This window comes from Scyliorhinus torazame, chromosome 10 (genome assembly GCF_047496885.1).
Source record: "Scyliorhinus torazame isolate Kashiwa2021f chromosome 10, sScyTor2.1, whole genome shotgun sequence".
NCBI lineage: Eukaryota > Metazoa > Chordata > Chondrichthyes > Carcharhiniformes > Scyliorhinidae > Scyliorhinus > Scyliorhinus torazame.
The window spans coordinates 130,699,736-130,713,333 of NC_092716.1; the positions used below are offsets into that span (position 1 = coordinate 130,699,736).

General features: G+C 47.1%; 1 protein-coding gene across 9 annotated transcripts in view; it reads left to right on the plus strand.

The window, feature by feature from the left end:
• nr1h3 (nuclear receptor subfamily 1, group H, member 3) overlaps positions 1-13,598 on the plus strand; it is a 376,600-nt gene that overhangs the window by 273,803 nt on the left and 89,199 nt on the right. The window lies entirely within an intron of this gene.

The following is a 13,598-nucleotide window of genomic DNA, read 5'->3' on the forward strand; positions in this document are numbered from 1 at the left end:
TGTTCACTGACAGTGTGTGTAAGTGACAGAGCTGACAGTTGTTCACTGACCGTGTGTCTCATTGACAGAGCTGACAGTTGTTCACTGACCGTGTGTCCCATTGACAGAGCTGACAGTTGTTCACTGACAGTGTGTCTCATTGACAGAGCTGACAGTTGATCACTGACAGTGTGTGTCATTGACAGAGCTGACAGTTGTTCACTGACAGTGTGTCTCATTGACAGAGCTGACAGTTGTTCACTGACAGTGTTTCATTGACAGAGCTGACAGTTGTTCACTGACCGTGTGTCCCATTGACAGGGCTGACAGTTGTTCACTGACCATGTGTCTCATTGACAGAGCTGACAGTTGTTCACTGACCATGTGTCTCATTGACAGAGCTGACAGTTGTTCACTGACAGTGTGTGTCATTGACAGAGCTGACAGTTGATCACTGACAGTGTGTCATTGACAGAGCTGACAGTTGTTCACTGACAGTGTGTCCCATTGACAGAGCTGACAGTTGATCACTGACCGTGTGTCTCATTGACAGAGCTGACAGTTGTTCACTGACAGTGTGTCTCATTGACAGAGCTGACAGTTGTTCACTGACAGTGTGTGTCATTGACAGAGCTGACAGTTGATCACTGACAGTGTGTCTCATTGACAGAGCTGACAGTTGTTCACTGACAGTGTGTCTCATTGACAGAGCCGACAGTTGTTCACTGACAGTGTGTCATTGACAGAGCTGACAGTTGTTCACTGACCATGTGTCTCATTGACAGAGCTGACAGTTGTTCACTGACAGTGTGTGTCATTGACAGAGCTGACAGTTGATCACTGACAGTGTGTCTCATTGACAGAGCTGACAGTTGTTCACTGACCGTGTGTCTCATTGACAGAGATGACAGTTGTTCACTGACAGTGTGTCTCATTGACAGAGCTGACAGTTGTTCACTGACAGTGTGTCTCATTGACAGAGCTGACAGTTGTTCACTGACAGTGTGTCTCATTGACAGAGCTGACAGTTGATCACTGACAGTGTGTCCCATTGACAGAGCTGACAGTTGTTCACTGACCGTGTGTCTCATTGACAGAGCTGACAGTTGTTCACTGACAGTGTGTCTCATTGACAGAGCCGACAGTTGATCACTGACAGTGTGTCCCATTGACAGAGCTGACAGTTGTTCACTGACCTTGTGTCTCATTGACAGAGCTGACAGATGTTCACTGACCATGTGTCTGATTGAAAGTGCTGTCAATTGTTCACTGACCGTGTGTCCGATTGACAGAGCTGATAGTTGTTCACTGACCGTGTGTGTCACTGACAGAGCTGACAGTTGTTCACTGACAGTGTGTCTCATTGACAGAGCTGACAGTTGTTCACTGACAGTGTGTGTTATTGACAGAGCTGACAGTTGTTCACTGACCTTGTGTCTCATTGACAGAGCTGACAGTTGTTCACTGACAGTGTGTCTCATTGACAGAGCTGACAGTTGTTCACTGACAGGGTGTCCCATTGACAGAGCTGACAGTTGTTCACTGACAGTGTGTCTCATTGACAGAGCTGACAGTTGTTCTCTGACAGTTTGTGTCATTGACAGAGCTGACAGTTGTTCACTGACCTTGTGTCTCATTGACAGAGCTGACAGATGTTCACTGACCATGTGTCTGATTGAAAGTGCTGACAATTGTTCACTGATCGTGTGTCCGATTGACAGAGCTGATAGTTGTTCACTGACCGTGTGTGTCACTGACAGAGCTGACAGTTGTTCACTGACAGTGTGTGTCATTGACAGAGCTGACAGTTGTTCACTGACAGTGTGTCTCATTGACAGAGCTGACAGTTGTTCACTGACCGTGTGTGTCATTGACAGAGCTGACAGTTCTTCACTGACCGTGTGTCTCATTGACAGAGCTGACAGTTGTTCACTGACAGTGTGTGTCATTGACAGAGCTGACAGTTGTTCACTGACCTTGTGTCTCATTGACAGAGCTGACAGTTGTTCACTAACAGTGTGTCCCATTGACAGAGCTGACAGTTGTTCACTGACAGTGTGTCTCATTGACAGAGCTGACAGTTGTTCACTGACAGTGTGTGTCATTGACAGAGCTGACAGTTGTTCACTGACCTTGTGTCTCATTGACAGAGCTGACAGTTGTTCACTGACCGTGTGTCCCATTGACAGAGCTGACAGTTGTTCACTGACAGTGTGTCTCATTGACAGAGCTGACAGTTGTTCAATGACCGTGTGTCCCATTGACACAGCTGACAGTTGTTCTCTGACAGTTTGTGTCATTGACAGAGCTGACAGTTGTTCACTGACCTTGTGTCTCATTGACAGAGCTGACAGTTGTTCACTGACAGTGTGTCTCATTGACAGAGCTCACAGTTGTTCACTGACCGTGTGTCCCATTGACAGAGTTGACATTTGTTCAGTGACAATGTGTGTCATTGACAGAGCTGACAGTTGTTCACTGACAGTGTGTCTCATTGACAGAGCTGACAGTTGTTCAATGACCGTGTGTCCCATTGACAGAGCTGACAGTTGTTCACTGACAGTGTGTCTCATTGACAGAGCTGACAGTTGTTCAATGACCGTGTGTCCCATTGACAGAGCTGACAGTTGTTCTCTGACAGTTTGTGTCATTGACAGAGCTGACAGTTGTTCACTGACCTTGTGTCTCATTGACAGAGCTGACAGTTGTTCACTGACAGTGTGTCTCATTGACAGAGCTGACAGTTGTTCACTGACCGTGTGTCCCATTGACAGAGCTGACAGTTGTTCACTGACAGTGTGTCTCATTGACAGAGCTGACAGTTGTTCAATGACCGTGTGTCCCATTGACAGAGCTGACAGTTGTTCTCTGACAGTTTGTGTCATTGACAGAGCTGACAGTTGTTCACTGACCTTGTGTCTCATTGACAGAGCTGACAGTTGTTCACTGACCGTGTGTCCCATTGACATAGCTGACAGTTGTTCAGTGACAATGTGTCATTGACAGAGCTGACAGTTGTTCAGTGACAAAGTGTGTCATTGACAGAGCTGACAGTTGTTCACTGACAGTGTGTCTCATTGACAGAGCTGACAGTTGTTCAGTGACAATGTGTGTCATTGACAGAGCTGACAGTTGTTCACTGACAGTGTGTCATTGACAGAGCTGGCAGTTGTTCACTGACTGTGTCTCATTGACAGAGCTGACAGTTGTTCACTGACAGTGTGTCCCATTGACAGAGCTGACAGTTGTTCACTGACAGTGTGTCTCATTGACAGAGCCGACAATTGATCACTGACAGTCTGTCCCATTGACAGAGCTGACAGTTGTTCACTGACCGTGTGTCCCATTGACAGAGCTGACAGTTGATCACTGACAGTGTGTCATTGACAGAGCTGACAGTTGTTCACTGACAGTGTGTCTCATTGACAGAGCTGACAGTTGATCACTGACAGTGTGTCCCATTGACAGAGCTGACAGTTGTTCACTGACCGTGTGTCTCATTGACAGAGCTGACAGTTGTTCACTGACAGTGTGTCTCATTGACAGAGCTGACAGTTGTTCACTGACAGTGTGTCTCATTGACAGAGCTGACAGTTGTTCACTGACAGTGTGTCTCATTGACAGAGCTGACAGTTGATCACTGACAGTGTGTCCCATTGACAGAGCTGACAGTTGTTCACTGACCGTGTGTCTCATTGACAGAGCTGACAGTTGTTCACTGACAGTGTGTCTCATTGACAGAGCCGACAGTTGATCACTGACAGTGTGTCCCATTGACAGAGCTGACAGTTGTTCACTGACCTTGTGTCTCATTGACAGAGCTGACAGATGTTCACTGACCATGTGTCTGATTGAAAGTGCTGACAATTGTTCACTGACCGTGTGTCCGATTGACAGAGCTGATAGTTGTTCACTGACCGTGTGTGTCACTGACAGAGCTGACAGTTGTTCACTGACAGTGTGTGTCATTGACAGAGCTGACAGTTGTTCACTGACAGTGTGTCTCATTGACAGAGCTGACAGTTGTTCACTGACCGTGTGTGTCATTGACAGAGCTGACAGTTCTTCACTGACCGTGTGTCTCATTGACAGAGCTGACAGTTGTTCACTGACAGTGTGTGTCATTGACAGAGCTGACAGTTGTTCACTGACCTTGTGTCTCATTGACAGAGCTGACAGTTGTTCACTGACCGTGTGTCTCATTGACAGAGCTGACAGTTGTTCACTAACAGTGTGTCCCATTGACAGAGCTGACAGTTGTTCACTGACAGTGTGTCCCATTGACAGAGCTGACAGTTGTTCACTGACCGTGTGTCCCATTGACAGAGCTGACAGTTGATCACTGACAGTGTGTCATTGACAGAGCTGACAGTTGTTCACTGACAGTGTGTCCCATTGACAGAGCTGACAGTTGTTCAGTGACAATGTGTCATTGACAGAGCTGACAGTTGTTCAGTGACAAAATGTGTCATTGACAGAGCTGACAGTTGTTCACTGACAGTGTGTCTCATTGACAGAGCTGACAGTTGTTCAGTGACAATGTGTGTCATTGACAGAGCTGACAGTTGTTCACTGACAGTGTGTCATTGACAGAGCTGGCAGTTGTTCACTGACTGTGTCTCATTGACAGAGCTGACAGTTGTTCACTGACAGTGTGTCCCATTGACAGAGCTGACAGTTGTTCACTGACAGTGTGTCTCATTGACAGAGCCGACAATTGATCACTGACAGTGTGTCCCATTGACAGAGCTGACAGTTGTTCACTGACCGTGTGTCCCATTGACAGAGCTGACAGTTGATCACTGACAGTGTGTCATTGACAGAGCTGACAGTTGTTCACTGACAGTGTGTCTCATTGACAGAGCTGACAGTTGATCACTGACAGTGTGTCCCATTGACAGAGCTGACAGTTGTTCACTGACCGTGTGTCTCATTGACAGAGCTGACAGTTGTTCACTGACAGTGTGTCTCATTGACAGAGCTGACAGTTGTTCACTGACAGTGTGTCTCATTGACAGAGCTGACAGTTGTTCACTGACAGTGTGTCTCATTGACAGAGCTGACAGTTGATCACTGACAGTGTGTCTCATTGACAGAGCTGACAGTTGTTCAATGACCGTGTGTCCCATTGACAGAGCCGACAGTTGTTCACTGACAGTGTGTCCCATTGACAGAGCTGACAGTTGTTCACTGACAGTGTGTCTCATTGACAGAGCCGACAGTTGATCACTGACATTGTGTCCCATTGACAGAGCCGACAGTTGTTCACTGACCGTGTGTCCCATTGACAGAGCTGACAGTTGTTCACTGACAGTGTGTCTCATTGACAGAGCTGACAGTTGTTCAATGACCGTGTGTCCCATTGACAGAGCCGACAGTTGTTCACTGACAGTGTGTCCCATTGACAGAGCTGACAGTTGTTCACTGACAGTGTGTCTCATTGACAAAGCCGACAGTTGATCACTGACATTGTGTCCCATTGACAGAGCCGACAGTTGTTCACTGACAGTGTGTCCCATTGACAGAGCTGACAGTTGTTCACTGACAGTGTGTCTCATTGACAGAGCTGACAGTTGATCACTGACAGTGTGTGTCATTGACAGAGCTGACAGTTGTTCATTGACCGTGTGTCCCATTGACAGAGCTGACAGTTATTCACTGACAGTGTGTCTCATTGACAGAGCCGACAGTTGTTCACTGACAGTGTGTCATTGACAGAGCTGACAGTTGTTCACTGACAGTGTGTCATTGACAGAGCTGACAGTTGTTTACTGACCATGTGTCTCATTGACAGAGCTGACAGTTGTTCACTGACAGTGTGTGTCATTGACAGAGCTGACAGTTGATCACTGACAGTGTGTCTCATTGACAGAGCTGACAGTTGTTCACTGACAGTGTGTCTCATTGACAGATCCGACAGTTGTTCACTGACAGTGTGTCATTGACAGAGCTGACAGTTGTTCACTGACCATGTGTCTCATTGACAGAGCTGACAGTTGTTCACTGACAGTGTGTCATTGACAGAGCTGACAGTTGTTCACTGACCATGTGTCTCATTGACAGAGCTGACAGTTGTTCACTGACCATGTGTCTCATTGACAGAGCTGACAGTTGTTCACTGACAGTGTGTCCCATTGACAGAGCTGACAGTTGTTCACTGACCGTGTGTCCCATTGACAGAGCTGACAGTTGTTCACTGACCGTGTGTCTCATTGACACAGCTGACAGTTGTTCACTGACAGTGTCTCATTGACAGAGCTGACAGTTGTTCACTGACCGTGTGTCCCATTGACAGAGCTGACAGTTGTTCACTGACCGTGTGTCTCATTGACACAGCTGACAGTTGTTCACTGACAGTGTGTCTCATTGACAGAGCTGACAGTTGTTCTCTGACAGTGTGTCCCATTGACAGAGCTGACAGTTGTTCACTGACAGTGTGTCATTGACAGAGCTGACAGTTGTTCACTGACCATGTGTCTCATTGACAGAGCTGACAGTTGTTCAGTGACAATGTGTCTCATTGACAGAGCTGACAGTTGTTCTCTGACAGTTTGTGTCATTGACAGAGCTGACAGTTGTTCACTGACCATGTGTCCCATTGACAGAGCTGACAGTTGTTCACTGACAGTGTGTCTCATTGACAGAGCTGACAGTTGTTCAGTGACAATGTGTGTCATTGACAGAGCTGACAGTTGTTCAGTGACAATGTGTCTCATTGACGGAGCTGACAGTTGTTCTCTGACAGTGTGTGTCATTGACAGAGCCGACAGTTGATCACTGACAGTGTGTCCCATTGACAGAGCTGACAGTTGTTCACTGACCTTGTGTCTCATTGACAGAGCTGACAGATGTTCACTGACCATGTGTCTGATTGAAAGTGCTGACAATTGTTCACTGACCGTGTGTCCGATTGACAGAGCTGATAGTTGTTCACTGACCGTGTGTGTCACTGACAGAGCTGACAGTTGTTCACTGACAGTGTGTGTCATTGACAGAGCTGACAGTTGTTCACTGACAGTGTGTCTCATTGACAGAGCTGACAGTTGTTCACTGACCGTGTGTGTCATTGACAGAGCTGACAGTTCTTCACTGACCGTGTGTCTCATTGACAGAGCTGACAGTTGTTCACTGACAGTGTGTGTCATTGACAGAGCTGACAGTTGTTCACTGACCTTGTGTCTCATTGACAGAGCTGACAGTTGTTCACTGACCGTGTGTCTCATTGACAGAGCTGACAGTTGTTCACTAACAGTGTGTCCCATTGACAGAGCTGACAGTTGTTCACTGACAGTGTGTCCCATTGACAGAGCTGACAGTTGTTCACTGACCGTGTGTCCCATTGACAGAGCTGACAGTTGATCACTGACAGTGTGTCATTGACAGAGCTGACAGTTGTTCACTGACAGTGTGTCCCATTGACAGAGCTGACAGTTGTTCAGTGACAATGTGTCATTGACAGAGCTGACAGTTGTTCAGTGACAAAATGTGTCATTGACAGAGCTGACAGTTGTTCACTGACAGTGTGTCTCATTGACAGAGCTGACAGTTGTTCAGTGACAATGTGTGTCATTGACAGAGCTGACAGTTGTTCACTGACAGTGTGTCATTGACAGAGCTGGCAGTTGTTCACTGACTGTGTCTCATTGACAGAGCTGACAGTTGTTCACTGACAGTGTGTCCCATTGACAGAGCTGACAGTTGTTCACTGACAGTGTGTCTCATTGACAGAGCCGACAATTGATCACTGACAGTGTGTCCCATTGACAGAGCTGACAGTTGTTCACTGACCGTGTGTCCCATTGACAGAGCTGACAGTTGATCACTGACAGTGTGTCATTGACAGAGCTGACAGTTGTTCACTGACAGTGTGTCTCATTGACAGAGCTGACAGTTGATCACTGACAGTGTGTCCCATTGACAGAGCTGACAGTTGTTCACTGACCGTGTGTCTCATTGACAGAGCTGACAGTTGTTCACTGACAGTGTGTCTCATTGACAGAGCTGACAGTTGTTCACTGACAGTGTGTCTCATTGACAGAGCTGACAGTTGTTCACTGACAGTGTGTCTCATTGACAGAGCTGACAGTTGATCACTGACAGTGTGTCTCATTGACAGAGCTGACAGTTGTTCAATGACCGTGTGTCCCATTGACAGAGCCGACAGTTGTTCACTGACAGTGTGTCCCATTGACAGAGCTGACAGTTGTTCACTGACAGTGTGTCTCATTGACAGAGCCGACAGTTGATCACTGACATTGTGTCCCATTGACAGAGCCGACAGTTGTTCACTGACCGTGTGTCCCATTGACAGAGCTGACAGTTGTTCACTGACAGTGTGTCTCATTGACAGAGCTGACAGTTGTTCAATGACCGTGTGTCCCATTGACAGAGCCGACAGTTGTTCACTGACAGTGTGTCCCATTGACAGAGCTGACAGTTGTTCACTGACAGTGTGTCTCATTGACAAAGCCGACAGTTGATCACTGACATTGTGTCCCATTGACAGAGCCGACAGTTGTTCACTGACAGTGTGTCCCATTGACAGAGCTGACAGTTGTTCACTGACAGTGTGTCTCATTGACAGAGCTGACAGTTGATCACTGACAGTGTGTGTCATTGACAGAGCTGACAGTTGTTCATTGACCGTGTGTCCCATTGACAGAGCTGACAGTTATTCACTGACAGTGTGTCTCATTGACAGAGCCGACAGTTGTTCACTGACAGTGTGTCATTGACAGAGCTGACAGTTGTTCACTGACAGTGTGTCATTGACAGAGCTGACAGTTGTTTACTGACCATGTGTCTCATTGACAGAGCTGACAGTTGTTCACTGACAGTGTGTGTCATTGACAGAGCTGACAGTTGATCACTGACAGTGTGTCTCATTGACAGAGCTGACAGTTGTTCACTGACAGTGTGTCTCATTGACAGATCCGACAGTTGTTCACTGACAGTGTGTCATTGACAGAGCTGACAGTTGTTCACTGACCATGTGTCTCATTGACAGAGCTGACAGTTGTTCACTGACAGTGTGTCATTGACAGAGCTGACAGTTGTTCACTGACCATGTGTCTCATTGACAGAGCTGACAGTTGTTCACTGACCATGTGTCTCATTGACAGAGCTGACAGTTGTTCACTGACAGTGTGTCCCATTGACAGAGCTGACAGTTGTTCACTGACCGTGTGTCCCATTGACAGAGCTGACAGTTGTTCACTGACCGTGTGTCTCATTGACACAGCTGACAGTTGTTCACTGACAGTGTCTCATTGACAGAGCTGACAGTTGTTCACTGACCGTGTGTCCCATTGACAGAGCTGACAGTTGTTCACTGACCGTGTGTCTCATTGACACAGCTGACAGTTGTTCACTGACAGTGTGTCTCATTGACAGAGCTGACAGTTGTTCTCTGACAGTGTGTCCCATTGACAGAGCTGACAGTTGTTCACTGACAGTGTGTCATTGACAGAGCTGACAGTTGTTCACTGACCATGTGTCTCATTGACAGAGCTGACAGTTGTTCAGTGACAATGTGTCTCATTGACAGAGCTGACAGTTGTTCTCTGACAGTTTGTGTCATTGACAGAGCTGACAGTTGTTCACTGACCATGTGTCCCATTGACAGAGCTGACAGTTGTTCACTGACAGTGTGTCTCATTGACAGAGCTGACAGTTGTTCAGTGACAATGTGTGTCATTGACAGAGCTGACAGTTGTTCAGTGACAATGTGTCTCATTGACGGAGCTGACAGTTGTTCTCTGACAGTGTGTGTCATTGACAGAGCTGACAGTTGTTCAGTGACAATGTGTCTCATTGACAGAGCTGACAGTTGTTCAGTGACAATGTGTGTCATTGACAGAGCTGACAGTTGTTCTCTGACAGTTTGTGTCATTGACAGAGCTGACAGTTGTTCACTGACAGTGTGTCATTGACAGAGCTGGCAGTTGTTCACTGACAGTGTGTGTCATTGACAGAGCTGACAGTTGTTCACTGACAGTGTGTGTAAGTGACAGAGCTGACAGTTGTTCACTGACCGTGTGTCTCATTGACAGAGCTGACAGTTGTTCACTGACCGTGTGTCCCATTGACAGAGCTGACAGTTGTTCACTGACAGTGTGTCTCATTGACAGAGCTGACAGTTGATCACTGACAGTGTGTGTCATTGACAGAGCTGACAGTTGTTCACTGACAGTGTGTCTCATTGACAGAGCTGACAGTTGTTCACTGACAGTGTTTCATTGACAGAGCTGACAGTTGTTCACTGACCGTGTGTCCCATTGACAGGGCTGACAGTTGTTCACTGACCATGTGTCTCATTGACAGAGCTGACAGTTGTTCACTGACCATGTGTCTCATTGACAGAGCTGACAGTTGTTCACTGACAGTGTGTGTCATTGACAGAGCTGACAGTTGATCACTGACAGTGTGTCATTGACAGAGCTGACAGTTGTTCACTGACAGTGTGTCCCATTGACAGAGCTGACAGTTGATCACTGACCGTGTGTCTCATTGACAGAGCTGACAGTTGTTCACTGACAGTGTGTCTCATTGACAGAGCTGACAGTTGTTCACTGACAGTGTGTGTCATTGACAGAGCTGACAGTTGATCACTGACAGTGTGTCTCATTGACAGAGCTGACAGTTGTTCACTGACAGTGTGTCTCATTGACAGAGCCGACAGTTGTTCACTGACAGTGTGTCATTGACAGAGCTGACAGTTGTTCACTGACCATGTGTCTCATTGACAGAGCTGACAGTTGTTCACTGACAGTGTGTGTCATTGACAGAGCTGACAGTTGATCACTGACAGTGTGTCTCATTGACAGAGCTGACAGTTGTTCACTGACAGTGTGTCTCATTGACAGAGCCGACAGTTGTTCACTGACAGTGTGTCATTGACAGAGCTGACAGTTGTTCACTGACCATGTGTCTCATTGACAGAGCTGACAGTTGTTCACTGACAGTGTGTCATTGACAGAGCTGACAGTTGTTCACTGACCATGTGTCTCATTGACAGAGCTGACAGTTGTTCACTGACCATGTGTCTCATTGACAGAGCTGACAGTTGTTCACTGACAGTGTGTCCCATTGACAGAGCTGACAGTTGTTCACTGACCGTGTGTCCCATTGACAGAGCTGACAGTTGTTCACTGACCGTGTGTCTCATTGACACAGCTGACAGTTGTTCACTGACAGTGTGTCTCATTGACAGAGCTGACAGTTGTTCACTGACCGTGTGTCCCATTGACAGAGCTGACAGTTGTTCACTGACCGTGTGTCTCATTGACACAGCTGACAGTTGTTCACTGACAGTGTGTCTCATTGACAGAGCTGACAGTTGTTCTCTGACAGTGTGTCCCATTGACAGAGCTGACAGTTGTTCACTGACCGTGTGTCTCATTGACAGAGCTGACAGTTGTTCAGTGACAATGTGTCTCATTGGCAGATCTGACAGTTGTTCTCTGACAGTTTGTGTCATTGACAGAGCTGACAGTTGTTCACTGACCGTGTGTCCCATTGACAGAGCTGACAGTTGTTCACTGACAGTGTGTCTCATAGACAGAGCTGACAGTTGTTCAGTGACAATGTGTGTCATTGACAGAGCTGACAGTTGTTCACTGACAGTGTGTCATTGACAGAGCTGACAGTTGTTCACTGACAGTGTGTGTCATTGACAGTGCTGACAGTTGTTCACTGACAGTGTGTCATTGACAGAGCTGACAGTTGATCACTGACAGTGTGTCTCATTGACAGAGCTGACAGTTGATCACTGACAGTGTGAGTCATTGACAGAGCTGACAGTGGTTCACTGAGAGTGTGTCTCATTGACAGAGCTGACAGTTGATCACTGACAGTGTGAGTCATTGACAGAGCTGACAGTTGTTCACTGACAGTGTGTCTCATTGACAGAGCTGACAGTTGATCACTGACAGTGTGTCCCATTGACAGAGCGGACAGTTGATCACTGACCGTGTGTCTCATTGACACAGCTGACAGTTGTTCACTGACAGTGTGTGTCATTGACAGAGCTGACAGTTGTTCACTGACAGTGTGTGTCATTGACAGAGCTGACAGATGTTCACTGACAGTGTGTCTCATTGACAGAGCCGACAGTTGTTCAATGACCGTGTGTCCCATTGACAGAGCTGACAGTTGATCACTGACAGTGTGTGTAAGTGACCGAGCTGACAGTTGTTCACTGACAGTGTGTCTCATTGACAGAGCTGACAGTTGATCACTGACAGTGTGAGTCATTGACAGAGCTGACAGTTGTTCACTGACAGTGTGTCTCATTGACAGAGCTGACAGTTGTTCACTGACCGTGTGTCCCATTGACAGAGCTGACAGTTGTTCACTGACCGTGTGTCCCATTGACAGAGCTGACAGTTGTTCAATGACCGTGTGTCCCATTGACAGAGCTGACAGTTGATCACTGACAGTGTGTGTAAGTGACCGAGCTGACAGTTGTTCACTGACAGTGTGTCTCATTGACAGAGCTGACAGTTGATCACTGACAGTGTGAGTCATTGACAGAGCTGACAGTTGTTCACTGACAGTGTGTCTCATTGACAGAGCTGACAGTTGTTCACTGACCGTGTGTCCCATTGACAGAGCTGACAGTTGTTCACTGACAGTGTGTCATTGACAGAGCTGACAATTGTTCACTGTCAGTTTGTCTCATTGACAGAGCTGACAGTTGATCACTGACAGTGTGTCCCATTGACAGAGCTGACAGTTGATCACTGACAGTGTGTCATTGACAGAGCTGACAGTTGTTCACTGACAGTGTGTCTCATTGACAGAGCTGACAGTTGTTCACTGACCGTGTGTCTCATTGACAGAGCTGACAGTTGTTCACTGACAGTGTGTGTCATTGACAGAGCTGACAGTTGTTCACTGACAGTGTGTGTCATTGACAGAGCTGACAGTTGTTCACTGACCGTGTGTCTCATTGACAGAGCTGACAGTTGTTCACTGACCGTGTGTCCCATTGACAGAGCTGACAGTTGATCACTGACCGTGTGTCCCATTGACAGAGCTGACAGTTGATCACTGACAGTGTGTCATTGACAGAGCTGACAGTTGATCACTGACAGTGTGAGTCATTGACAGAGCTGACAGTTGTTCACTGACAGTGTGAGTCATTGACAGAGCTGACAGTTGTTCACTGACAGTGTGTCTCATTGACAGAGCTGACAGTTGATCACTGACAGTGTGTCATTGACAGAGCTGTCAGTTGATCACTGACAGTGTGTGTCATTGACAGAGCTGACAGTTGTTCACTGACAGTGTGTCATTGACAGAGCTGACAGTTGTTCACTGACCGTGTGTCCCATTGACAGAGCTGACAGTTGATCACTGACCGTGTGTCTCATTGACAGAGCCGACAGTTGTTCACTGACAGTGTGTCTCATTGACAGAGCTGACAGTTGTTCACTGACCATGTGTCTCATTGACAGAGCTGACAGTTGATCACTGACAGTGTGAGTCATTGACAGAGCTGACAGTTGTTCACTGACAGTGTGTCTCATTGACAGAGCTGACAGTTGTTCACTGACAGTGTGTGTCATTGACAGAGCTGACAGTTGTTCACTGACAGTGTGTGTCATTGACAGAGC